This window comes from Eleutherodactylus coqui, chromosome 11, assembly GCF_035609145.1.
Source record: "Eleutherodactylus coqui strain aEleCoq1 chromosome 11, aEleCoq1.hap1, whole genome shotgun sequence".
In the NCBI taxonomy this organism is placed as follows: domain Eukaryota; kingdom Metazoa; phylum Chordata; class Amphibia; order Anura; family Eleutherodactylidae; genus Eleutherodactylus; species Eleutherodactylus coqui.
In genome coordinates, this window is record NC_089847.1 from 53,113,046 (window position 1) to 53,136,369 (window position 23,324).

Consider the following 23,324-nt stretch of genomic DNA (forward strand, 5'->3'; position numbering starts at 1 on the left):
AAACATAACCTGGTGTTGTAAATAGTACATAGGCAAGAGGATAGCAAAGTGGCATGCTTCTTAGCATTTAGCAGGAAGCACTTCTTCTTGAGATGGACTTTGTCAAAGATGGCGACAGTCTTGGGAAATAGCTTCGTAGAAAACGAGAAAAGCACTCCCCGTCGGGGAATCGAACCCCAGTCTCCCGCGTGACAGGCGGGGATACTCACCACTATACTAACGAGGAAGAAGCTGATGAAAGCATGGCAGTATTCGGGCAGACCCATTTACTCTTGGGACCGATAGAATTTTGCCCATTTACACATACGCAGATGTTCTGCCAAAAGAAAAATAGCTTCCACAGATGATATCTTGAGTCATCTAACTGCAAAGTCCAGCTAAAGAAATCTCAAGTCTGACAAATCAGACTTTTTCTCTTTCCCCAAAGGTAAAGCTGCAGTGATTCCTGGGGACAAAGCGCTGTTTGGAGGTGAAATGCAGAAAAACATAACCTGGTGTTGTAAACAGTACATAGGCAAGAGGATAGCAAAGTGGCATGCTTCTTAGCATTTAGCAGGAAGCACTTCTTCTTGAGATGGACTTTGTCAAAGATGGTGACAGTCTTGGGAAATAGCTTTGTAGAAAACGAGAAAAGCACTCCCCGTCGGGGAATCGAACCCCGGTCTCCCGCGTGACTACTCGCCACTATACTAACGAGGAAGAAGCTGATGAAAGCATGGCAGTATTCGGGCAGACCCATTTACTCTTGGGACCGATAGAATTTTGCCCATTTACACATACGCAGATGTTCTGCCAAAAGAAAAATAGCTTCCACAGATGATATCTTGAGTCATCTAACTGCAAAGTCCAGCTAAAGAAATCTCAAGTCTGACAAATCAGACTTTTTCTCTTTCCCCAAAGGTAAAGCTGCAGTGATTCCTGGGGACAAAGCGCTGTTTGGAGGTGAAATGCAGAAAAACATAACCTGGTGTTGTAAACAGTACATAGGCAAGAGGATAGCAAAATGGCATGCTTCTTAGCATTTAGCAGGAAGCACTTCTTCTTGAGATGGACTTTGTCAAAGATGGCGACAGTCTTGGGAAATAGCTTCGTAGAAAACGAGAAAAGCACTCCCCGTCGGGGAATCGAACCCCAGTCTCCCGCGTGACAGGCGGGGATACTCACCACTATACTAACGAGGAAGAAGCTGATGAAAGCATGGCAGTATTCGCGCAGACCCATTTACTCTTGGGACCGATAGAATTTTGCCCATTTACACATACGCAGATGTTCTGCCAAAAGAAAAATAGCTTCCACAGATGATATCTTGAGTCATCTAACTGCAAAGTCCAGCTAAAGAAATCTCAAGTCTGACAAATCAGACTTTTTCTTTTTCCCCAAAGGTAAAGCTGCAGTGATTCCTGGGGACAAAGCGCTGTTTGGAGGTGAAATGCAGAAAAACATAACCTGGTGTTGTAAACAGTACATAGGCAAGAGGATAGCAAAGTGGCATGCTTCTTAGCATTTAGCAGGAAGCACTTCTTCTTGAGATGGACTTTGTCAAAGATGGCGACAGTCTTGGGAAATAGCTTCGTAGAAAACGAGAAAAGCACTCCCCGTCGGGGAATCGAACCCCGGTCTCCCGCGTGACAGGCGGGGATACTCACCACTATACTAACGAGGAAAAAGCTGATGAAAGCATGGCTGTATTCGGGCAGACCCATTTACTCTTGGGACTGATAGAATTTTGCCCATTTACACATACGCAGATGTTCTGCCAAAAGAAAAATAGCTTCCACAGATGATATCTTGAGTCATCTAACTGCAAAGTCCAGCTAAAGAAATCTCAAGTCTGACAAATCAGACTTTTTCTCTTTCCCCAAAGGTAAAGCTGCAGTGATTCCTGGGGACAAAGCGCTGTTTGGAGGTGAAATGCAGAAAAACATAACCTGGTGTTGTAAATAGTACATAGGCAAGAGGATAGCAAAGTGGCATGCTTCTTAGCATTTAGCAGGAAGCACTTCTTCTTGAGATGGACTTTGTCAAAGATGGCGACAGTCTTGGGAAATAGCTTCGTAGAAAACGAGAAAAGCACTCCCCGTCGGGGAATCGAACCCCAGTCTCCCGCGTGACAGGCGGGGATACTCACCACTATACTAACGAGGAAGAAGCTGATGAAAGCATGGCAGTATTCGGGCAGACCCATTTACTCTTGGGACCGATAGAATTTTGCCCATTTACACATACGCAGATGTTCTGCCAAAAGAAAAATAGCTTCCACAGATGATATCTTGAGTCATCTAACTGCAAAGTCCAGCTAAAGAAATCTCAAGTCTGACAAATCAGACTTTTTCTCTTTCCCCAAAGGTAAAGCTGCAGTGATTCCTGGGGACAAAGCGCTGTTTGGAGGTGAAATGCAGAAAAACATAACCTGGTGTTGTAAACAGTACATAGGCAAGAGGATAGCAAAGTGGCATGCTTCTTAGCATTTAGCAGGAAGCACTTCTTCTTGAGATGGACTTTGTCAAAGATGGTGACAGTCTTGGGAAATAGCTTTGTAGAAAACGAGAAAAGCACTCCCCGTCGGGGAATCGAACCCCGGTCTCCCGCGTGACTACTCGCCACTATACTAACGAGGAAGAAGCTGATGAAAGCATGGCAGTATTCGGGCAGACCCATTTACTCTTGGGACCGATAGAATTTTGCCCATTTACACATACGCAGATGTTCTGCCAAAAGAAAAATAGCTTCCACAGATGATATCTTGAGTCATCTAACTGCAAAGTCCAGCTAAAGAAATCTCAAGTCTGACAAATCAGACTTTTTCTCTTTCCCCAAAGGTAAAGCTGCAGTGATTCCTGGGGACAAAGCGCTGTTTGGAGGTGAAATGCAGAAAAACATAACCTGGTGTTGTAAACAGTACATAGGCAAGAGGATAGCAAAATGGCATGCTTCTTAGCATTTAGCAGGAAGCACTTCTTCTTGAGATGGACTTTGTCAAAGATGGCGACAGTCTTGGGAAATAGCTTCGTAGAAAACGAGAAAAGCACTCCCCGTCGGGGAATCGAACCCCGGTCTCCCGCGTGACAGGCGGGGATACTCACCACTATACTAACGAGGAAGAAGCTGATGAAAGCATGGCAGTATTCGCGCAGACCCATTTACTCTTGGGACCGATAGAATTTTGCCCATTTACACATACGCAGATGTTCTGCCAAAAGAAAAATAGCTTCCACAGATGATATCTTGAGTCATCTAACTGCAAAGTCCAGCTAAAGAAATCTCAAGTCTGACAAATCAGACTTTTTCTCTTTCCCCAAAGGTAAAGCTGCAGTGATTCCTGGGGACAAAGCGCTGTTTGGAGGTGAAATGCAGAAAAACATAACCTGGTGTTGTAAACAGTACATAGGCAAGAGGATAGCAAAGTGGCATGCTTCTTAGCATTTAGCAGGAAGCACTTCTTCTTGAGATGGACTTTGTCAAAGATGGCGACAGTCTTGGGAAATAGCTTCGTAGAAAACGAGAAAAGCACTCCCCGTCGGGGAATCGAACCCCGGTCTCCCGCGTGACAGGCGGGGATACTCACCACTATACTAACGAGGAAGAAGCTGATGAAAGCATGGCAGTATTCGGGCAGACCCATTTACTCTTGGGACCGATAGAATTTTGCCCATGTACGCAGATGTTCTGCCAAAAGAAAAATAGCTTCCACAGATGATATCTTGAGTCATCTAACTGCAAAGTCCAGCTAAAGAAATCTCAAGTCTGACAAATCAGACTTTTTCTTTTTCCCCAAAGGTAAAGCTGCAGTGATTCCTGGGGACAAAGCGCTGTTTGGAGGTGAAATGCAGAAAAACGTAACCTGGTGTTGTAAATAGTACATAGGCAAGAGGATAGCAAAGTGGCATGCTTCTTAGCATTTAGCAGGAAGCACTTCTTCTTGAGATGGACTTTGTCAAAGATGGCGACAGTCTTGGGAAATAGCTTCGTAGAAAATGAGAAAAGCACTCCCCGTCGGTGAATCGAACCCCGGTCTCCCGCGTGACAGGCGGGGATACTCACCACTATACTAACGAGGAAGAAGCTGATGAAAGCATGGCAGTATTCGGGCAGACCCATTTACTCTTGGGACCGATAGAATTTTGCCCATATACGCAAATGTTCTGCCAAAAGAAAAATAGCTTCCACAGATGATATCTTGAGTCATCTAACTGCAAAGTCCAGCTAAAGAAATCTCAAGTCTGACAAATCAGACTTTTTCTCTTTCCCCAAAGGTAAAGCTGCAGTGATTCCTGGGGACAAAGCGCTGTTTGGAGGTGAAATGCAGAAAAACATAACCTGGTGTTGTAAACAGTACATAGGCAAGAGGATAGCAAAGTGGCATGCTTCTTAGCATTTAGCAGGAAGCACTTCTTCTTGAGATGGACTTTGTCAAAGATGGCGACAGTCTTGGGAAATAGCTTTGTAGAAAACGAGAAAAGCACTCCCCGTCGGGGAATCGAACCCCGGTCTCCCGCCTGACAGGCGGGGATACTTACCACTATACTAACGAGGAAGAAGCTGATGAAAGCATGGCAGTATTCGGGCAGACCCATTTACTCTTGGGACCGATAGAATTTTGCCCATATACGCAGATGTTCTGCCAAAAGAAAAATAGCTTCCACAGATGATATCTTGAGTCATCTAACTGCAAAGTCCAGCTAAAGAAATCTCAAGTCTGACAAATCAGACTTTTTCTCTTTCCCCAAAGGTAAAGCTGCAGTGATTCCTGGGGACAAAGCGCTGTTTGGAGGTGAAATGCAGAAAAACATAACCTGGTGTTGTAAACAGTACATAGGCAAGAGGATAGCAAAGTGGCATGCTTCTTAGCATTTAGCAGGAAGCACTTCTTCTTGAGATGGACTTTGTCAAAGATGGCGACAGTCTTGGGAAATAGCTTCGTAGAAAACGAGAAAAGCACTCCCCGTCGGGGAATCGAACCCCAGTCTCCCGCGTGACAGGCGGGGATACTCACCACTATACTAACGAGGAAGAAGCTGATGAAAGCATGGCACTATTCGGGCAGACCCATTTACTCTTGGGACCGATAGAATTTTGCCCATTTACACATACGCAGATGTTCTGCCAAAAGAAAAATAGCTTCCACAGATGATATCTTGAGTCATCTAACTGCAAAGTCCAGCTAAAGAAATCTCAAGTCTGACAAATCAGACTTTTTCTCTTTCCCCAAAGGTAAAGCTGCAGTGATTCCTGGGGACAAAGCGCTGTTTGGAGGTGAAATGCAGAAAAACATAACCTGGTGTTGTAAACAGTACATAGGCAAGAGGATAGCAAAGTGGCATGCTTCTTAGCATTTAGCAGGAAGCACTTCTTCTTGAGATGGACTTTGTCAAAGATGGCGACAGTCTTGGGAAATAGCTTTGTAGAAAACGAGAAAAGCACTCCCCGTCGGGGAATCGAACCCCGGTCTCCCGCCTGACAGGCGGGGATACTTACCACTATACTAACGAGGAAGAAGCTGATGAAAGCATGGCAGTATTCGGGCAGACCCATTTACTCTTGGGACCGATAGAATTTTGCCCATATACGCAGATGTTCTGCCAAAAGAAAAATAGCTTCCACAGATGATATCTTGAGTCATCTAACTGCAAAGTCCAGCTAAAGAAATCTCAAGTCTGACAAATCAGACTTTTTCTCTTTCCCCAAAGGTAAAGCTGCAGTGATTCCTGGGGACAAAGCGCTGTTTGGAGGTGAAATGCAGAAAAACATAACCTGGTGTTGTAAACAGTACATAGGCAAGAGGATAGCAAAGTGGCATGCTTCTTAGCATTTAGCAGGAAGCACTTCTTCTTGAGATGGACTTTGTCAAAGATGGCGACAGTCTTGGGAAATAGCTTCGTAGAAAATGAGAAAAGCACTCCCCGTCGGTGAATCGAACCCCGGTCTCCCGCGTGACAGGCGGGGATACTCACCACTATACTAACGAGGAAGAAGCTGATGAAAGCATGGCAGTATTCGGGCAGACCCATTTACTCTTGGGACCGATAGAATTTTGCCCATGTACGCAGATGTTCTGCCAAAAGAAAAATAGCTTCCACAGATGATATCTTGAGTCATCTAACTGCAAAGTCCAGCTAAAGAAATCTCAAGTCTGACAAATCAGACTTTTTCTTTTTCCCCAAAGGTAAAGCTGCAGTGATTCCTGGGGACAAAGCGCTGTTTGGAGGTGAAATGCAGAAAAACGTAACCTGGTGTTGTAAATAGTACATAGGCAAGAGGATAGCAAAGTGGCATGCTTCTTAGCATTTAGCAGGAAGCACTTCTTCTTGAGATGGACTTTGTCAAAGATGGCGACAGTCTTGGGAAATAGCTTCGTAGAAAATGAGAAAAGCACTCCCCGTCGGTGAATCGAACCCCGGTCTCCCGCGTGACAGGCGGGGATACTCACCACTATACTAACGAGGAAGAAGCTGATGAAAGCATGGCAGTATTCGGGCAGACCCATTTACTCTTGGGACCGATAGAATTTTGCCCATATACGCAAATGTTCTGCCAAAAGAAAAATAGCTTCCACAGATGATATCTTGAGTCATCTAACTGCAAAGTCCAGCTAAAGAAATCTCAAGTCTGACAAATCAGACTTTTTCTCTTTCCCCAAAGGTAAAGCTGCAGTGATTCCTGGGGACAAAGCGCTGTTTGGAGGTGAAATGCAGAAAAACATAACCTGGTGTTGTAAACAGTACATAGGCAAGAGGATAGCAAAGTGGCATGCTTCTTAGCATTTAGCAGGAAGCACTTCTTCTTGAGATGGACTTTGTCAAAGATGGCGACAGTCTTGGGAAATAGCTTCGTAGAAAACGAGAAAAGCACTCCCCGTCGGGGAATCGAACCCCGGTCTCCCGCGTGACAGGCGGGGATACTCACCACTATACTAACGAGGAAGAAGCTGATGAAAGCATGGCACTATTCGGGCAGACCCATTTACTCTTGGGACCGATAGAATTTTGCCCATTTACACATACGCAGATGTTCTGCCAAAAGAAAAATAGCTTCCACAGATGATATCTTGAGTCATCTAACTGCAAAGTCCAGCTAAAGAAATCTCAAGTCTGACAAATCAGACTTTTTCTCTTTCCCCAAAGGTAAAGCTGCAGTGATTCCTGGGGACAAAGCGCTGTTTGGAGGTGAAATGCAGAAAAACATAACCTGGTGTTGTAAACAGTACATAGGCAAGAGGATAGCAAAGTGGCATGCTTCTTAGCATTTAGCAGGAAGCACTTCTTCTTGAGATGGACTTTGTCAAAGATGGCGACAGTCTTGGGAAATAGCTTTGTAGAAAACGAGAAAAGCACTCCCCGTCGGGGAATCGAACCCCGGTCTCCCGCCTGACAGGCGGGGATACTTACCACTATACTAACGAGGAAGAAGCTGATGAAAGCATGGCAGTATTCGGGCAGACCCATTTACTCTTGGGACCGATAGAATTTTGCCCATATACGCAGATGTTCTGCCAAAAGAAAAATAGCTTCCACAGATGATATCTTGAGTCATCTAACTGCAAAGTCCAGCTAAAGAAATCTCAAGTCTGACAAATCAGACTTTTTCTCTTTCCCCAAAGGTAAAGCTGCAGTGATTCCTGGGGACAAAGCGCTGTTTGGAGGTGAAATGCAGAAAAACATAACCTGGTGTTGTAAACAGTACATAGGCAAGAGGATAGCAAAGTGGCATGCTTCTTAGCATTTAGCAGGAAGCACTTCTTCTTGAGATGGACTTTGTCAAAGATGGCGACAGTCTTGGGAAATAGCTTCGTAGAAAACGAGAAAAGCACTCCCCGTCGGGGAATCGAACCCCGGTCTCCCGCGTGACAGGCGGGGATACTCACCACTATACTAACGAGGAAGAAGCTGATGAAAGCATGGCACTATTCGGGCAGACCCATTTACTCTTGGGACCGATAGAATTTTGCCCATTTACACATACGCAGATGTTCTGCCAAAAGAAAAATAGCTTCCACAGATGATATCTTGAGTCATCTAACTGCAAAGTCCAGCTAAAGAAATCTCAAGTCTGACAAATCAGACTTTTTCTCTTTCCCCAAAGGTAAAGCTGCAGTGATTCCTGGGGACAAAGCGCTGTTTGGAGGTGAAATGCAGAAAAACATAACCTGGTGTTGTAAACAGTACATAGGCAAGAGGATAGCAAAGTGGCATGCTTCTTAGCATTTAGCAGGAAGCACTTCTTCTTGAGATGGACTTTGTCAAAGATGGTGACAGTCTTGGGAAATAGCTTTGTAGAAAACGAGAAAAGCACTCCCCGTCGGGGAATCGAACCCCGGTCTCCCACGTGACTACTCGCCACTATACTAACGAGGAAGAAGCTGATGAAAGCATGGCAGTATTCGGGCAGACCCATTTACTCTTGGGACCGATAGAATTTTGCCCATTTACACATACGCAGATGTTCTGCCAAAAGAAAAATAGCTTCCACAGATGATATCTTGAGTCATCTAACTGCAAAGTCCAGCTAAAGAAATCTCAAGTCTGACAAATCAGACTTTTTCTCTTTCCCCAAAGGTAAAGCTGCAGTGATTCCTGGGGACAAAGCGCTGTTTGGAGGTGAAATGCAGAAAAACATAACCTGGTGTTGTAAACAGTACATAGGCAAGAGGATAGCAAAATGGCATGCTTCTTAGCATTTAGCAGGAAGCACTTCTTCTTGAGATGGACTTTGTCAAAGATGGCGACAGTCTTGGGAAATAGCTTCGTAGAAAACGAGAAAAGCACTCCCCGTCGGGGAATCGAACCCCAGTCTCCCGCGTGACAGGCGGGGATACTCACCACTATACTAACGAGGAAGAAGCTGATGAAAGCATGGCAGTATTTGTGCAGACCCATTTACTCTTGGGACCGATAGAATTTTGCCCATTTACACATACGCAGATGTTCTGCCAAAAGAAAAATAGCTTCCACAGATGATATCTTGAGTCATCTAACTGCAAAGTCCAGCTAAAGAAATCTCAAGTCTGACAAATCAGACTTTTTCTTATTCCCCAAAGGTAAAGCTGCAGTGATTCCTGGGGACAAAGCGCTGTTTGGAGGTGAAATGCAGAAAAACATAACCTGGTGTTGTAAATAGTACATAGGCAAGAGGATAGCAAAGTGGCATGCTTCTTAGCATTTAGCAGGAAGCACTTCTTCTTGAGATGGACTTTGTCAAAGATGGCGACAGTCTTGGGAAATAGCTTCGTAGAAAACGAGAAAAGCACTCCCCGTCGGGGAATCGAACCCCGGTCTCCCGCGTGACAGGCGGGGATACTCACCACTATACTAACGAGGAAAAAGCTGATGAAAGCATGGCCGTATTCGGGCAGACCCATTTACTCTTGGGACTGATAGAATTTTGCCCATTTACACATACGCAGATGTTCTGCCAAAAGAAAAATAGCTTCCACAGATGATATCTTGAGTCATCTAACTGCAAAGTCCAGCTAAAGAAATCTCAAGTCTGACAAATCAGACTTTTTCTCTTTCCCCAAAGGTAAAGCTGCAGTGATTCCTTGGGACAAAGCGCTGTTTGGAGGTGAAATGCAGAAAAACATAACCTGGTGTTGTAAACAGTACATAGGCAAGTGGATAGCAAAATGGCATGCTTCTTAGCATTTAGCAGGAAGCACTTCTTCTTGAGATGGACTTTGTCAAAGATGGCGACAGTCTTGGGAAATAGCTTCGTAGAAAACGAGAAAAGCACTCCCCGTCGGGGAATCGAACCCCAGTCTCCCGCGTGACAGGCGGGGATACTCACCACTATACTAACGAGGAAGAAGCTGATGAAAGCATGGCAGTATTCGGGCAGACCCATTTACTCTTGGGACCGATAGAATTTTGCCCATTTACACATACGCAGATGTTCTGCCAAAAGAAAAATAGCTTCCACAGATGATATCTTGAGTCATCTAACTGCAAAGTCCAGCTAAAGAAATCTCAAGTCTGACAAATCAGACTTTTTCTCTTTCCCCAAAGGTAAAGCTGCAGTGATTCCTGGGGACAAAGCGCTGTTTGGAGGTGAAATGCAGAAAAACATAACCTGGTGTTGTAAACAGTACATAGGCAAGAGGATAGCAAAATGGCATGCTTCTTAGCATTTAGCAGGAAGCACTTCTTCTTGAGATGGACTTTGTCAAAGATGGCGACAGTCTTGGGAAATAGCTTCGTAGAAAACGAGAAAAGCACTCCCCGTCGGGGAATCGAACCCCGGTCTCCCGCGTGACAGGCGGGGATACTCACCACTATACTAACGAGGAAAAAGCTGATGAAAGCATGGCCGTATTCGGGCAGACCCATTTACTCTTGGGACTGATAGAATTTTGCCCATTTACACATACGCAGATGTTCTGCCAAAAGAAAAATAGCTTCCACAGATGATATCTTGAGTCATCTAACTGCAAAGTCCAGCTAAAGAAATCTCAAGTCTGACAAATCAGACTTTTTCTCTTTCCCCAAAGGTAAAGCTGCAGTGATTCCTGGGGACAAAGCGCTGTTTGGAGGTGAAATGCAGAAAAACATAACCTGGTGTTGTAAACAGTACATAGGCAAGAGGATAGCAAAGTGGCATGCTTCTTAGCATTTAGCAGGAAGCACTTCTTCTTGAGATGGACTTTGTCAAAGATGGCGACAGTCTTGGGAAATAGCTTCGTAGAAAACGAGAAAAGCACTCCCCGTCGGGGAATCGAACCCCGGTCTCCCGCGTGACTACTCGCCACTATACTAACGAGGAAGAAGCTGATGAAAGCATGGCAGTATTCGGGCAGACCCATTTACTCTTGGGACCGATAGAATTTTGCCCATTTACACATACGCAGATGTTCTGCCAAAAGAAAAATAGCTTCCACAGATGATATCTTGAGTCATCTAACTGCAAAGTCCAGCTAAAGAAATCTCAAGTCTGACAAATCAGACTTTTTCTCTTTCCCCAAAGCTAAAGCTGCAGTGATTCCTGGGGACAAAGCGCTGTTTGGAGGTGAAATGCAGAAAAACATAACCTGGTGTTGTAAACAGTACATAGGCAAGAGGATAGCAAAGTGGCATGCTTCTTAGCATTTAGCAGGAAGCACTTCTTCTTGAGATGGACTTTGTCAAAGATGGTGACAGTCTTGGGAAATAGCTTCGTAGAAAACGAGAAAAGCACTCCCCGTCGGGGAATCGAACCCCGGTCTCCCGCGTGACAGGCGGGGATACTCACCACTATACTAACGAGGAAGAAGCTGATGAAAGCATGGCAGTATTCGGGCAGACCCATTTACTCTTGGGACCGATAGAATTTTGCCCATTTACACATACGCAGATGTTCTGCCAAAAGAAAAATAGCTTCCACAGATGATATCTTGAGTCATCTAACTGCAAAGTCCAGCTAAAGAAATCTCAAGTCTGACAAATCAGACTTTTTCTCTTTCCCCAAAGGTAAAGCTGCAGTGATTCCTGGGGACAAAGCGCTGTTTGGAGGTGAAATGCAGAAAAACATAACCTGGTGTTGTAAACAGTACATAGGCAAGAGGATAGCAAAGTGGCATGCTTCTTAGCATTTAGCAGGAAGCACTTCTTCTTGAGATGGACTTTGTCAAAGATGGTGACAGTCTTGGGAAATAGCTTTGTAGAAAACGAGAAAAGCACTCCCCGTCGGGGAATCGAACCCCGGTCTCCCGCGTGACTACTCGCCACTATACTAACGAGGAAGAAGCTGATGAAAGCATGGCAGTATTCGGGCAGACCCATTTACTCTTGGGACCGATAGAATTTTGCCCATTTACACATACGCAGATGTTCTGCCAAAAGAAAAATAGCTTCCACAGATGATATCTTGAGTCATCTAACTGCAAAGTCCAGCTAAAGAAATCTCAAGTCTGACAAATCAGACTTTTTCTCTTTCCCCAAAGGTAAAGCTGCAGTGATTCCTGGGGACAAAGCGCTGTTTGGAGGTGAAATGCAGAAAAACATAACCTGGTGTTGTAAACAGTACATAGGCAAGAGGATAGCAAAATGGCATGCTTCTTAGCATTTAGCAGGAAGCACTTCTTCTTGAGATGGACTTTGTCAAAGATGGCGACAGTCTTGGGAAATAGCTTCGTAGAAAACGAGAAAAGCACTCCCCGTCGGGGAATCGAACCCCAGTCTCCCGCGTGACAGGCGGGGATACTCACCACTATACTAACGAGGAAGAAGCTGATGAAAGCATGGCAGTATTTGTGCAGACCCATTTACTCTTGGGACCGATAGAATTTTGCCCATTTACACATACGCAGATGTTCTGCCAAAAGAAAAATAGCTTCCACAGATGATATCTTGAGTCATCTAACTGCAAAGTCCAGCTAAAGAAATCTCAAGTCTGACAAATCAGACTTTTTCTTATTCCCCAAAGGTAAAGCTGCAGTGATTCCTGGGGACAAAGCGCTGTTTGGAGGTGAAATGCAGAAAAACATAACCTGGTGTTGTAAATAGTACATAGGCAAGAGGATAGCAAAGTGGCATGCTTCTTAGCATTTAGCAGGAAGCACTTCTTCTTGAGATGGACTTTGTCAAAGATGGCGACAGTCTTGGGAAATAGCTTCGTAGAAAACGAGAAAAGCACTCCCCGTCGGGGAATCGAACCCCGGTCTCCCGCGTGACAGGCGGGGATACTCACCACTATACTAACGAGGAAAAAGCTGATGAAAGCATGGCCGTATTCGGGCAGACCCATTTACTCTTGGGACTGATAGAATTTTGCCCATTTACACATACGCAGATGTTCTGCCAAAAGAAAAATAGCTTCCACAGATGATATCTTGAGTCATCTAACTGCAAAGTCCAGCTAAAGAAATCTCAAGTCTGACAAATCAGACTTTTTCTCTTTCCCCAAAGGTAAAGCTGCAGTGATTCCTGGGGACAAAGCGCTGTTTGGAGGTGAAATGCAGAAAAACATAACCTGGTGTTGTAAACAGTACATAGGCAAGTGGATAGCAAAATGGCATGCTTCTTAGCATTTAGCAGGAAGCACTTCTTCTTGAGATGGACTTTGTCAAAGATGGCGACAGTCTTGGGAAATAGCTTCGTAGAAAACGAGAAAAGCACTCCCCGTCGGGGAATCGAACCCCAGTCTCCCGCGTGACAGGCGGGGATACTCACCACTATACTAACGAGGAAGAAGCTGATGAAAGCATGGCAGTATTCGGGCAGACCCATTTACTCTTGGGACCGATAGAATTTTGCCCATTTACACATACGCAGATGTTCTGCCAAAAGAAAAATAGCTTCCACAGATGATATCTTGAGTCATCTAACTGCAAAGTCCAGCTAAAGAAATCTCAAGTCTGACAAATCAGACTTTTTCTCTTTCCCCAAAGGTAAAGCTGCAGTGATTCCTGGGGACAAAGCGCTGTTTGGAGGTGAAATGCAGAAAAACATAACCTGGTGTTGTAAACAGTACATAGGCAAGAGGATAGCAAAATGGCATGCTTCTTAGCATTTAGCAGGAAGCACTTCTTCTTGAGATGGACTTTGTCAAAGATGGCGACAGTCTAGGGAAATAGCTTCGTAGAAAACGAGAAAAGCACTCCCCGTCGGGGAATCGAACCCCAGTCTCCCGCGTGACAGGCGGGGATACTCACCACTATACTAACGAGGAAGAAGCTGATGAAAGCATGGCAGTATTCGGGCAGACCCATTTACTCTTGGGACCGATAGAATTTTGCCCATTTACACATACGCAGATGTTCTGCCAAAAGAAAAATAGCTTCCACAGATGATATCTTGAGTCATCTAACTGCAAAGTCCAGCTAAAGAAATCTCAAGTCTGACAAATCAGACTTTTTCTCTTTCCCCAAAGGTAAAGCTGCAGTGATTCCTGGGGACAAAGCGCTGTTTGGAGGTGAAATGCAGAAAAACATAACCTGGTGTTGTAAACAGTACATAGGCAAGAGGATAGCAAAATGGCATGCTTCTTAGCATTTAGCAGGAAGCACTTCTTCTTGAGATGGACTTTGTCAAAGATGGCGACAGTCTTGGGAAATAGCTTCGTAGAAAACGAGAAAAGCACTCCCCGTCGGGGAATCGAACCCCAGTCTCCCGCGTGACAGGCGGGGATACTCACCACTATACTAACGAGGAAGAAGCTGATGAAAGCATGGCAGTATTTGCGCAGACCCATTTACTCTTGGGACCGATAGAATTTTGCCCATTTACACATACGCAGATGTTCTGCCAAAAGAAAAATAGCTTCCACAGATGATATCTTGAGTCATCTAACTGCAAAGTCCAGCTAAAGAAATCTCAAGTCTGACAAATCAGACTTTTTCTTATTCCCCAAAGGTAAAGCTGCAGTGATTCCTGGGGACAAAGCGCTGTTTGGAGGTGAAATGCAGAAAAACATAACCTGGTGTTGTAAATAGTACATAGGCAAGAGGATAGCAAAGTGGCATGCTTCTTAGCATTTAGCAGGAAGCACTTCTTCTTGAGATGGACTTTGTCAAAGATGGCGACAGTCTTGGGAAATAGCTTCGTAGAAAACGAGAAAAGCACTCCCCGTCAGGGAATCGAACCCCGGTCTCCCGCGTGACAGGCGGGGATACTCACCACTATACTAACGAGGAAAAAGCTGATGAAAGCATGGCCGTATTCGGGCAGACCCATTTACTCTTGGGACTGATAGAATTTTGCCCATTTACACATACGCAGATGTTCTGCCAAAAGAAAAATAGCTTCCACAGATGATATCTTGAGTCATCTAACTGCAAAGTCCAGCTAAAGAAATCTCAAGTCTGACAAATCAGACTTTTTCTCTTTCCCCAAAGGTAAAGCTGCAGTGATTCCTGGGGACAAAGCGCTGTTTGGAGGTGAAATGCAGAAAAACATAACCTGGTGTTGTAAACAGTACATAGGCAAGAGGATAGCAAAGTGGCATGCTTCTTAGCATTTAGCAGGAAGCACTTCTTCTTGAGATGGACTTTGTCAAAGATGGTGACAGTCTTGGGAAATAGCTTTGTAGAAAACGAGAAAAGCACTCCCCGTCGGGGAATCGAACCCCGGTCTCCCGCGTGACTACTCGCCACTATACTAACGAGGAAGAAGCTGATGAAAGCATGGCAGTATTCGGGCAGACCCATTTACTCTTGGGACCGATAGAATTTTGCCCATTTACACATACGCAGATGTTCTGCCAAAAGAAAAATAGCTTCCACAGATGATATCTTGAGTCATCTAACTGCAAAGTCCAGCTAAAGAAATCTCAAGTCTGACAAATCAGACTTTTTCTCTTTCCCCAAAGGTAAAGCTGCAGTGATTCCTGGGGACAAAGCGCTGTTTGGAGGTGAAATGCAGAAAAACATAACCTGGTGTTGTAAACAGTACATAGGCAAGAGGATAGCAAAATGGCATGCTTCTTAGCATTTAGCAGGAAGCACTTCTTCTTGAGATGGACTTTGTCAAAGATGGCGACAATCTTGGGAAATAGCTTCGTAGAAAACGAGAAAAGCACTCCCCGTCGGGGAATCGAACCCCAGTCTCCCGCGTGACAGGCGGGGATACTCACCACTATACTAACGAGGAAGAAGCTGATGAAAGCATGGCAGTATTCGGGCAGACCCATTTACTCTTGGGACCGATAGAATTTTGCCCATTTACACATACGCAGATGTTCTGCCAAAAGAAAAATAGCTTCCACAGATGATATCTTGAGTCATCTAACTGCAAAGTCCAGCTAAAGAAATCTCAAGTCTGACAAATCAGACTTTCTCTTTTTCCCCAAAGGTAAAGCTGCAGTGATTCCTGGGGACAAAGCGCTGTTTGGAGGTGAAATGCAGAAAAACATAACCTGGTGTTGTAAATAGTACATAGGCAAGAGGATAGCAAAGTGGCATGCTTCTTAGCATTTAGCAGGAAGCACTTCTTCTTGAGATGGACTTTGTCAAAGATGGCGACAGTCTTGGGAAATAGCTTCGTAGAAAACGAGAAAAGCACTCCCCGTCGGGGAATCGAACCCCGGTCTCCCGCGTGACAGGCGGGGATACTCACCACTATACTAACGAGGAAAAAGCTGATGAAAGCATGGCCGTATTCGGGCAGACCCATTTACTCTTGGGACTAATAGAATTTTGCCCATTTACACATACGCAGATGTTCTGCCAAAAGAAAAATAGCTTCCACAGATGATATCTTGAGTCATCTAACTGCAAAGTCCAGCTAAAGAAATCTCAAGTCTGACAAATCAGACTTTTTCTCTTTCCCCAAAGGTAAAGCTGCAGTGATTCCTGGGGACAAAGCGCTGTTTGGAGGTGAAATGCAGAAAAACATAACCTGGTGTTGTAAACAGTACATAGGCAAGAGGATAGCAAAGTGGCATGCTTCTTAGCATTTAGCAGGAAGCACTTCTTCTTGAGATGGACTTTGTCAAAGATGGCGACAGTCTTGGGAAATAGCTTCGTAGAAAACGAGAAAAGCACTCCCCGTCGGGGAATCGAACCCCGGTCTCCCGCGTGACTACTCGCCACTATACTAACGAGGAAGAAGCTGATGAAAGCATGGCAGTATTCGGGCAGACCCATTTACTCTTGGGACCGATAGAATTTTGCCCATTTACACATACGCAGATGTTCTGCCAAAAGAAAAATAGCTTCCACAGATGATATCTTGAGTCATCTAACTGCAAAGTCCAGCTAAAGAAATCTCAAGTCTGACAAATCAGACTTTTTCTCTTTCCCCAAAGGTAAAGCTGCAGTGATTCCTGGGGACAAAGCGCTGTTTGGAGGTGAAATGCAGAAAAACATAACCTGGTGTTGTAAACAGTACATAGGCAAGAGGATAGCAAAGTGGCATGCTTCTTAGCATTTAGCAGGAAGCACTTCTTCTTGAGATGGACTTTGTCAAAGATGGTGACAGTCTTGGGAAATAGCTTTGTAGAAAACGAGAAAAGCACTCCCTGTCGGGGAATCGAACCCCGGTCTCCCGCGTGACTACTCGCCACTATACTAACGAGGAAGAAGCTGATGAAAGCATGGCAGTATTCGGGCAGACCCATTTACTCTTGGGACCGATAGAATTTTGCCCATTTACACATACGCAGATGTTCTGCCAAAAGAAAAATAGCTTCCACAGATGATATCTTGAGTCATCTAACTGCAAAGTCCAGCTAAAGAAATCTCAAGTCTGACAAATCAGACTTTTTCTCTTTCCCCAAAGGTAAAGCTGCAGTGATTCCTGGGGACAAAGCGCTGTTTGGAGGTGAAATGCAGAAAAACATAACCTGGTGTTGTAAACAGTACATAGGCAAGTGGATAGCAAAATGGCATGCTTCTTAGCATTTAGCAGGAAGCACTTCTTCTTGAGATGGACTTTGTCAAAGATGGCGACAGTCTTGGGAAATAGCTTCGTAGAAAACGAGAAAAGCACTCCCCGTCGGGGAATCGAACCCCAGTCTCCCGCGTGACAGGCGGGGATACTCACCACTATACTAACGAGGAAGAAGCTGATGAAAGCATGGCAGTATTCGGGCAGACCCATTTACTCTTGGGACCGATAGAATTTTGCCCATTTACACATACGCAGATGTTCTGCCAAAAGAAAAATAGCTTCCACAGATGATATCTTGAGTCATCTAACTGCAAAGTCCAGCTAAAGAAATCTCAAGTCTGACAAATCAGACTTTTTCTCTTTCCCCAAAGGTAAAGCTGCAGTGATTCCTGGGGACAAAGCGCTGTTTGGAGGTGAAATGCAGAAAAACATAACCTGGTGTTGTAAACAGTACATAGGCAAGAGGATAGCAAAGTGGCATGCTTCTTAGCATTTAGCAGGAAGCACTTCTTCTTGAGATGGACTTTGTCAAAGATGGCGACAGTCTTGGGAAATAGCTTCGTAGAAAACGAGAAAAGCACTCCCCGTCGGGGAATCGAACCCCGGTCTCCCGCGTGACTACTCGCCACTATACTAACGAGGAAGAAGCTGATGAAAGCATGGCAGTATTCGGGCAGACCCATTTACTCTTGGGACCGATAGAATTTTGCCCATTTACACATACGCAGATGTTCTGCCAAAAGAAAAATAGCTTCCACAGATGATATCTTGAGTCATCTAACTGCAAAGTCCAGCTAAAGAAATCTCAAGTCTGACAAATCAGACTTTTTCTCTTTCCCCAAAGCTAAAGCTGCAGTGATTCCTGGGGACAAAGCGCTGTTTGGAGGTGAAATGCAGAAAAACATAACCTGGTGTTGTAAACAGTACATAGGCAAGAGGATAGCAAAGTGGCATGCTTCTTAGCATTTAGCAGGAAGCACTTCTTCTTGAGATGGACTTTGTCAAAGATGGTGACAGTCTTGGGAAATAGCTTCGTAGAAAACGAGAAAAGCACTCCCCGTCGGGGAATCGAACCCCGGTCTCCCGCGTGACAGGCGGGGATACTCACCACTATACTAACGAGGAAGAAGCTGATGAAAGCATGGCAGTATTCGGGCAGACCCATTTACTCTTGGGACCGATAGAATTTTGCCCATTTACACATACGCAGATGTTCTGCCAAAAGAAAAATAGCTTCCACAGATGATATCTTGAGTCATCTAACTGCAAAGTCCAGCTAAAGAAATCTCAAGTCTGACAAATCAGACTTTTTCTCTTTCCCCAAAGGTAAAGCTGCAGTGATTCCTGGGGACAAAGCGCTGTTTGGAGGTGAAATGCAGAAAAACATAACCTGGTGTTGTAAACAGTACATAGGCAAGAGGATAGCAAAGTGGCATGCTTCTTAGCATTTAGCAGGAAGCACTTCTTCTTGAGATGGACTTTGTCAAAGATGGTGACAGTCTTGGGAAATAGCTTTGTAGAAAACGAGAAAAGCACTCCCCGTCGGGGAATCGAACCCCGGTCTCCCGCGTGACTACTCGCCACTATACTAACGAGGAAGAAGCTGATGAAAGCATGGCAGTATTCGGGCAGACCCATTTACTCTTGGGACCGATAGAATTTTGCCCATTTACACATACGCAGATGTTCTGCCAAAAGAAAAATAGCTTCCACAGATGATATCTTGAGTCATCTAACTGCAAAGTCCAGCTAAAGAAATCTCAAGTCTGACAAATCAGACTTTTTCTCTTTCCCCAAAGGTAAAGCTGCAGTGATTCCTGGGGACAAAGCGCTGTTTGGAGGTGAAATGCAGAAAAACATAACCTGGTGTTGTAAACAGTACATAGGCAAGTGGATAGCAAAATGGCATGCTTCTTAGCATTTAGCAGGAAGCACTTCTTCTTGAGATGGACTTTGTCAAAGATGGCGACAGTCTTGGGAAATAGCTTCGTAGAAAACGAGAAAAGCACTCCCCGTCGGGGAATCGAACCCCAGTCTCCCGCGTGACAGGCGGGGATACTCACCACTATACTAACGAGGAAGAAGCTGATGAAAGCATGGCAGTATTCGGGCAGACCCATTTACTCTTGGGACCGATAGAATTTTGCCCATTTACACATACGCAGATGTTCTGCCAAAAGAAAAATAGCTTCCACAGATGATATCTTGAGTCATCTAACTGCAAAGTCCAGCTAAAGAAATCTCAAGTCTGACAAATCAGACTTTTTCTCTTTCCCCAAAGGTAAAGCTGCAGTGATTCCTGGGGACAAAGCGCTGTTTGGAGGTGAAATGCAGAAAAACATAACCTGGTGTTGTAAACAGTACATAGGCAAGAGGATAGCAAAGTGGCATGCTTCTTAGCATTTAGCAGGAAGCACTTCTTCTTGAGATGGACTTTGTCAAAGATGGTGACAGTCTTGGGAAATAGCTTTGTAGAAAACGAGAAAAGCACTCCCCGTCGGGGAATCGAACCCCGGTCTCCCACGTGACTACTCGCCACTATACTAACGAGGAAGAAGCTGATGAAAGCATGGCAGTATTCGGGCAGACCCATTTACTCTTGGGACCGATAGAATTTTGCCCATTTACACATACGCAGATGTTCTGCCAAAAGAAAAATAGCTTCCACAGATGATATCTTGAGTCATCTAACTGCAAAGTCCAGCTAAAGAAATCTCAAGTCTGACAAATCAGACTTTTTCTCTTTCCCCAAAGGTAAAGCTGCAGTGATTCCTGGGGACAAAGCGCTGTTTGGAGGTGAAATGCAGAAAAACATAACCTGGTGTTGTAAACAGTACATAGGCAAGAGGATAGCAAAATGGCATGCTTCTTAGCATTTAGCAGGAAGCACTTCTTCTTGAGATGGACTTTGTCAAAGATGGCGACAGTCTTGGGAAATAGCTTCGTAGAAAACGAGAAAAGCACTCCCCGTCGGGGAATCGAACCCCAGTCTCCCGCGTGACAGGCGGGGATACTCACCACTATACTAACGAGGAAGAAGCTGATGAAAGCATGGCAGTATTTGTGCAGACCCATTTACTCTTGGGACCGATAGAATTTTGCCCATTTACACATACGCAGATGTTCTGCCAAAAGAAAAATAGCTTCCACAGATGATATCTTGAGTCATCTAACTGCAAAGTCCAGCTAAAGAAATCTCAAGTCTGACAAATCAGACTTTTTCTTATTCCCCAAAGGTAAAGCTGCAGTGATTCCTGGGGACAAAGCGCTGTTTGGAGGTGAAATGCAGAAAAACATAACCTGGTGTTGTAAATAGTACATAGGCAAGAGGATAGCAAAGTGGCATGCTTCTTAGCATTTAGCAGGAAGCACTTCTTCTTGAGATGGACTTTGTCAAAGATGGCGACAGTCTTGGGAAATAGCTTCGTAGAAAACGAGAAAAGCACTCCCCGTCGGGGAATCGAACCCCGGTCTCCCGCGTGACAGGCGGGGATACTCACCACTATACTAACGAGGAAAAAGCTGATGAAAGCATGGCCGTATTCGGGCAGACCCATTTACTCTTGGGACTGATAGAATTTTGCCCATTTACACATACGCAGATGTTCTGCCAAAAGAAAAATAGCTTCCACAGATGATATCTTGAGTCATCTAACTGCAAAGTCCAGCTAAAGAAATCTCAAGTCTGACAAATCAGACTTTTTCTCTTTCCCCAAAGGTAAAGCTGCAGTGATTCCTGGGGACAAAGCGCTGTTTGGAGGTGAAATGCAGAAAAACATAACCTGGTGTTGTAAACAGTACATAGGCAAGTGGATAGCAAAATGGCATGCTTCTTAGCATTTAGCAGGAAGCACTTCTTCTTGAGATGGACTTTGTCAAAGATGGCGACAGTCTTGGGAAATAGCTTCGTAGAAAACGAGAAAAGCACTCCCCGTCGGGGAATCGAACCCCAGTCTCCCGCGTGACAGGCGGGGATACTCACCACTATACTAACGAGGAAGAAGCTGATGAAAGCATGGCAGTATTCGGGCAGACCCATTTACTCTTGGGACCGATAGAATTTTGCCCATTTACACATACGCAGATGTTCTGCCAAAAGAAAAATAGCTTCCACAGATGATATCTTGAGTCATCTAACTGCAAAGTCCAGCTAAAGAAATCTCAAGTCTGACAAATCAGACTTTTTCTCTTTCCCCAAAGGTAAAGCTGCAGTGATTCCTGGGGACAAAGCGCTGTTTGGAGGTGAAATGCAGAAAAACATAACCTGGTGTTGTAAACAGTACATAGGCAAGAGGATAGCAAAATGGCATGCTTCTTAGCATTTAGCAGGAAGCACGTCTTCTTGAGATGGACTTTGTCAAAGATGGCGACAGTCTAGGGAAATAGCTTCGTAGAAAACAAGAAAAGCACTCCCCATCGGGGAATCGAACCCCAGTCTCCCGCGTGACAGGCGGGGATACTCACCACTATACTAACGAGGAAGAAGCTGATGAAAGCATGGCAGTATTCGGGCAGACCCATTTACTCTTGGGACCGATAGAATTTTGCCCATTTACACATACGCAGATGTTCTGCCAAAAGAAAAATAGCTTCCACAGATGATATCTTGAGTCATCTAACTGCAAAGTCCAGCTAAAGAAATCTCAAGTCTGACAAATCAGACTTTTTCTCTTTCCCCAAAGGTAAAGCTGCAGTGATTCCTGGGGACAAAGCGCTGTTTGGAGGTGAAATGCAGAAAAACATAACCTGGTGTTGTAAACAGTACATAGGCAAGAGGATAGCAAAATGGCATGCTTCTTAGCATTTAGCAGGAAGCACTTCTTCTTGAGATGGACTTTGTCAAAGATGGCGACAGTCTTGGGAAATAGCTTCGTAGAAAACGAGAAAAGCACTCCCCGTCGGGGAATCGAACCCCAGTCTCCCGCGTGACAGGCGGGGATACTCACCACTATACTAACGAGGAAGAAGCTGATGAAAGCATGGCAGTATTTGCGCAGACCCATTTACTCTTGGGACCGATAGAATTTTGCCCATTTACACATACGCAGATGTTCTGCCAAAAGAAAAATAGCTTCCACAGATGATATCTTGAGTCATCTAACTGCAAAGTCCAGCTAAAGAAATCTCAAGTCTGACAAATCAGACTTTTTCTTATTCCCCAAAGGTAAAGCTGCAGTGATTCCTGGGGACAAAGCGCTGTTTGGAGGTGAAATGCAGAAAAACATAACCTGGTGTTGTAAATAGTACATAGGCAAGAGGATAGCAAAGTGGCATGCTTCTTAGCATTTAGCAGGAAGCACTTCTTCTTGAGATGGACTTTGTCAAAGATGGCGACAGTCTTGGGAAATAGCTTCGTAGAAAACGAGAAAAGCACTCCCCGTCAGGGAATCGAACCCCGGTCTCCCGCGTGACAGGCGGGGATACTCACCACTATACTAACGAGGAAAAAGCTGATGAAAGCATGGCCGTATTCGGGCAGACCCATTTACTCTTGGGACTGATAGAATTTTGCCCATTTACACATACGCAGATGTTCTGCCAAAAGAAAAATAGCTTCCACAGATGATATCTTGAGTCATCTAACTGCAAAGTCCAGCTAAAGAAATCTCAAGTCTGACAAATCAGACTTTTTCTCTTTCCCCAAAGGTAAAGCTGCAGTGATTCCTGGGGACAAAGCGCTGTTTGGAGGTGAAATGCAGAAAAACATAACCTGGTGTTGTAAACAGTACATAGGCAAGAGGATAGCAAAGTGGCATGCTTCTTAGCATTTAGCAGGAAGCACTTCTTCTTGAGATGGACTTTGTCAAAGATGGTGACAGTCTTGGGAAATAGCTTTGTAGAAAACGAGAAAAGCACTCCCCGTCGGGGAATCGAACCCCGGTCTCCCGCGTGACTACTCGCCACTATACTAACGAGGAAGAAGCTGATGAAAGCATGGCAGTATTCGGGCAGACCCATTTACTCTTGGGACCGATAGAATTTTGCCCATTTACACATACGCAGATGTTCTGCCAAAAGAAAAATAGCTTC

The 23,324-nt window shown here is 44.7% G+C and overlaps 12 non-coding genes across 12 annotated transcripts; all 12 read right to left on the reverse strand.

Annotated features, from left to right (window-relative positions):
• Window positions 1-1,591: 1,591 nt before the first annotated feature.
• Window positions 1,592-1,663, reverse strand: TRNAD-GUC (transfer RNA aspartic acid (anticodon GUC)). The gene has a single exon. It is a non-coding gene; the product is annotated as a tRNA-Asp (tRNA).
• A 1,365-nt stretch (window positions 1,664-3,028) lies between these two features.
• Window positions 3,029-3,100, reverse strand: TRNAD-GUC (transfer RNA aspartic acid (anticodon GUC)). Its single transcript has one exon. It is a non-coding gene; the product is annotated as a tRNA-Asp (tRNA).
• A 410-nt stretch (window positions 3,101-3,510) lies between these two features.
• On the reverse strand, window positions 3,511-3,582 carry TRNAD-GUC (transfer RNA aspartic acid (anticodon GUC)). Its single transcript has one exon. It is a non-coding gene; the product is annotated as a tRNA-Asp (tRNA).
• A 3,266-nt stretch (window positions 3,583-6,848) lies between these two features.
• Window positions 6,849-6,920, reverse strand: TRNAD-GUC (transfer RNA aspartic acid (anticodon GUC)). The gene has a single exon. It is a non-coding gene; the product is annotated as a tRNA-Asp (tRNA).
• An 886-nt stretch (window positions 6,921-7,806) lies between these two features.
• Window positions 7,807-7,878, reverse strand: TRNAD-GUC (transfer RNA aspartic acid (anticodon GUC)). The gene has a single exon. It is a non-coding gene; the product is annotated as a tRNA-Asp (tRNA).
• Window positions 7,879-9,243: 1,365 nt separating this feature from the next.
• Window positions 9,244-9,315, reverse strand: TRNAD-GUC (transfer RNA aspartic acid (anticodon GUC)). Its single transcript has one exon. It is a non-coding gene; the product is annotated as a tRNA-Asp (tRNA).
• Window positions 9,316-10,207: 892 nt separating this feature from the next.
• TRNAD-GUC (transfer RNA aspartic acid (anticodon GUC)) lies at window positions 10,208-10,279 on the reverse strand. Its single transcript has one exon. It is a non-coding gene; the product is annotated as a tRNA-Asp (tRNA).
• Window positions 10,280-11,162: 883 nt separating this feature from the next.
• Window positions 11,163-11,234, reverse strand: TRNAD-GUC (transfer RNA aspartic acid (anticodon GUC)). Its single transcript has one exon. It is a non-coding gene; the product is annotated as a tRNA-Asp (tRNA).
• Window positions 11,235-12,599: 1,365 nt separating this feature from the next.
• TRNAD-GUC (transfer RNA aspartic acid (anticodon GUC)) lies at window positions 12,600-12,671 on the reverse strand. Its single transcript has one exon. It is a non-coding gene; the product is annotated as a tRNA-Asp (tRNA).
• Window positions 12,672-15,964: 3,293 nt separating this feature from the next.
• On the reverse strand, window positions 15,965-16,036 carry TRNAD-GUC (transfer RNA aspartic acid (anticodon GUC)). Its single transcript has one exon. It is a non-coding gene; the product is annotated as a tRNA-Asp (tRNA).
• A 2,311-nt stretch (window positions 16,037-18,347) lies between these two features.
• Window positions 18,348-18,419, reverse strand: TRNAD-GUC (transfer RNA aspartic acid (anticodon GUC)). Its single transcript has one exon. It is a non-coding gene; the product is annotated as a tRNA-Asp (tRNA).
• A 2,320-nt stretch (window positions 18,420-20,739) lies between these two features.
• TRNAD-GUC (transfer RNA aspartic acid (anticodon GUC)) lies at window positions 20,740-20,811 on the reverse strand. Its single transcript has one exon. It is a non-coding gene; the product is annotated as a tRNA-Asp (tRNA).
• Between the last annotated feature and the right edge of the window lie 2,513 nt (window positions 20,812-23,324).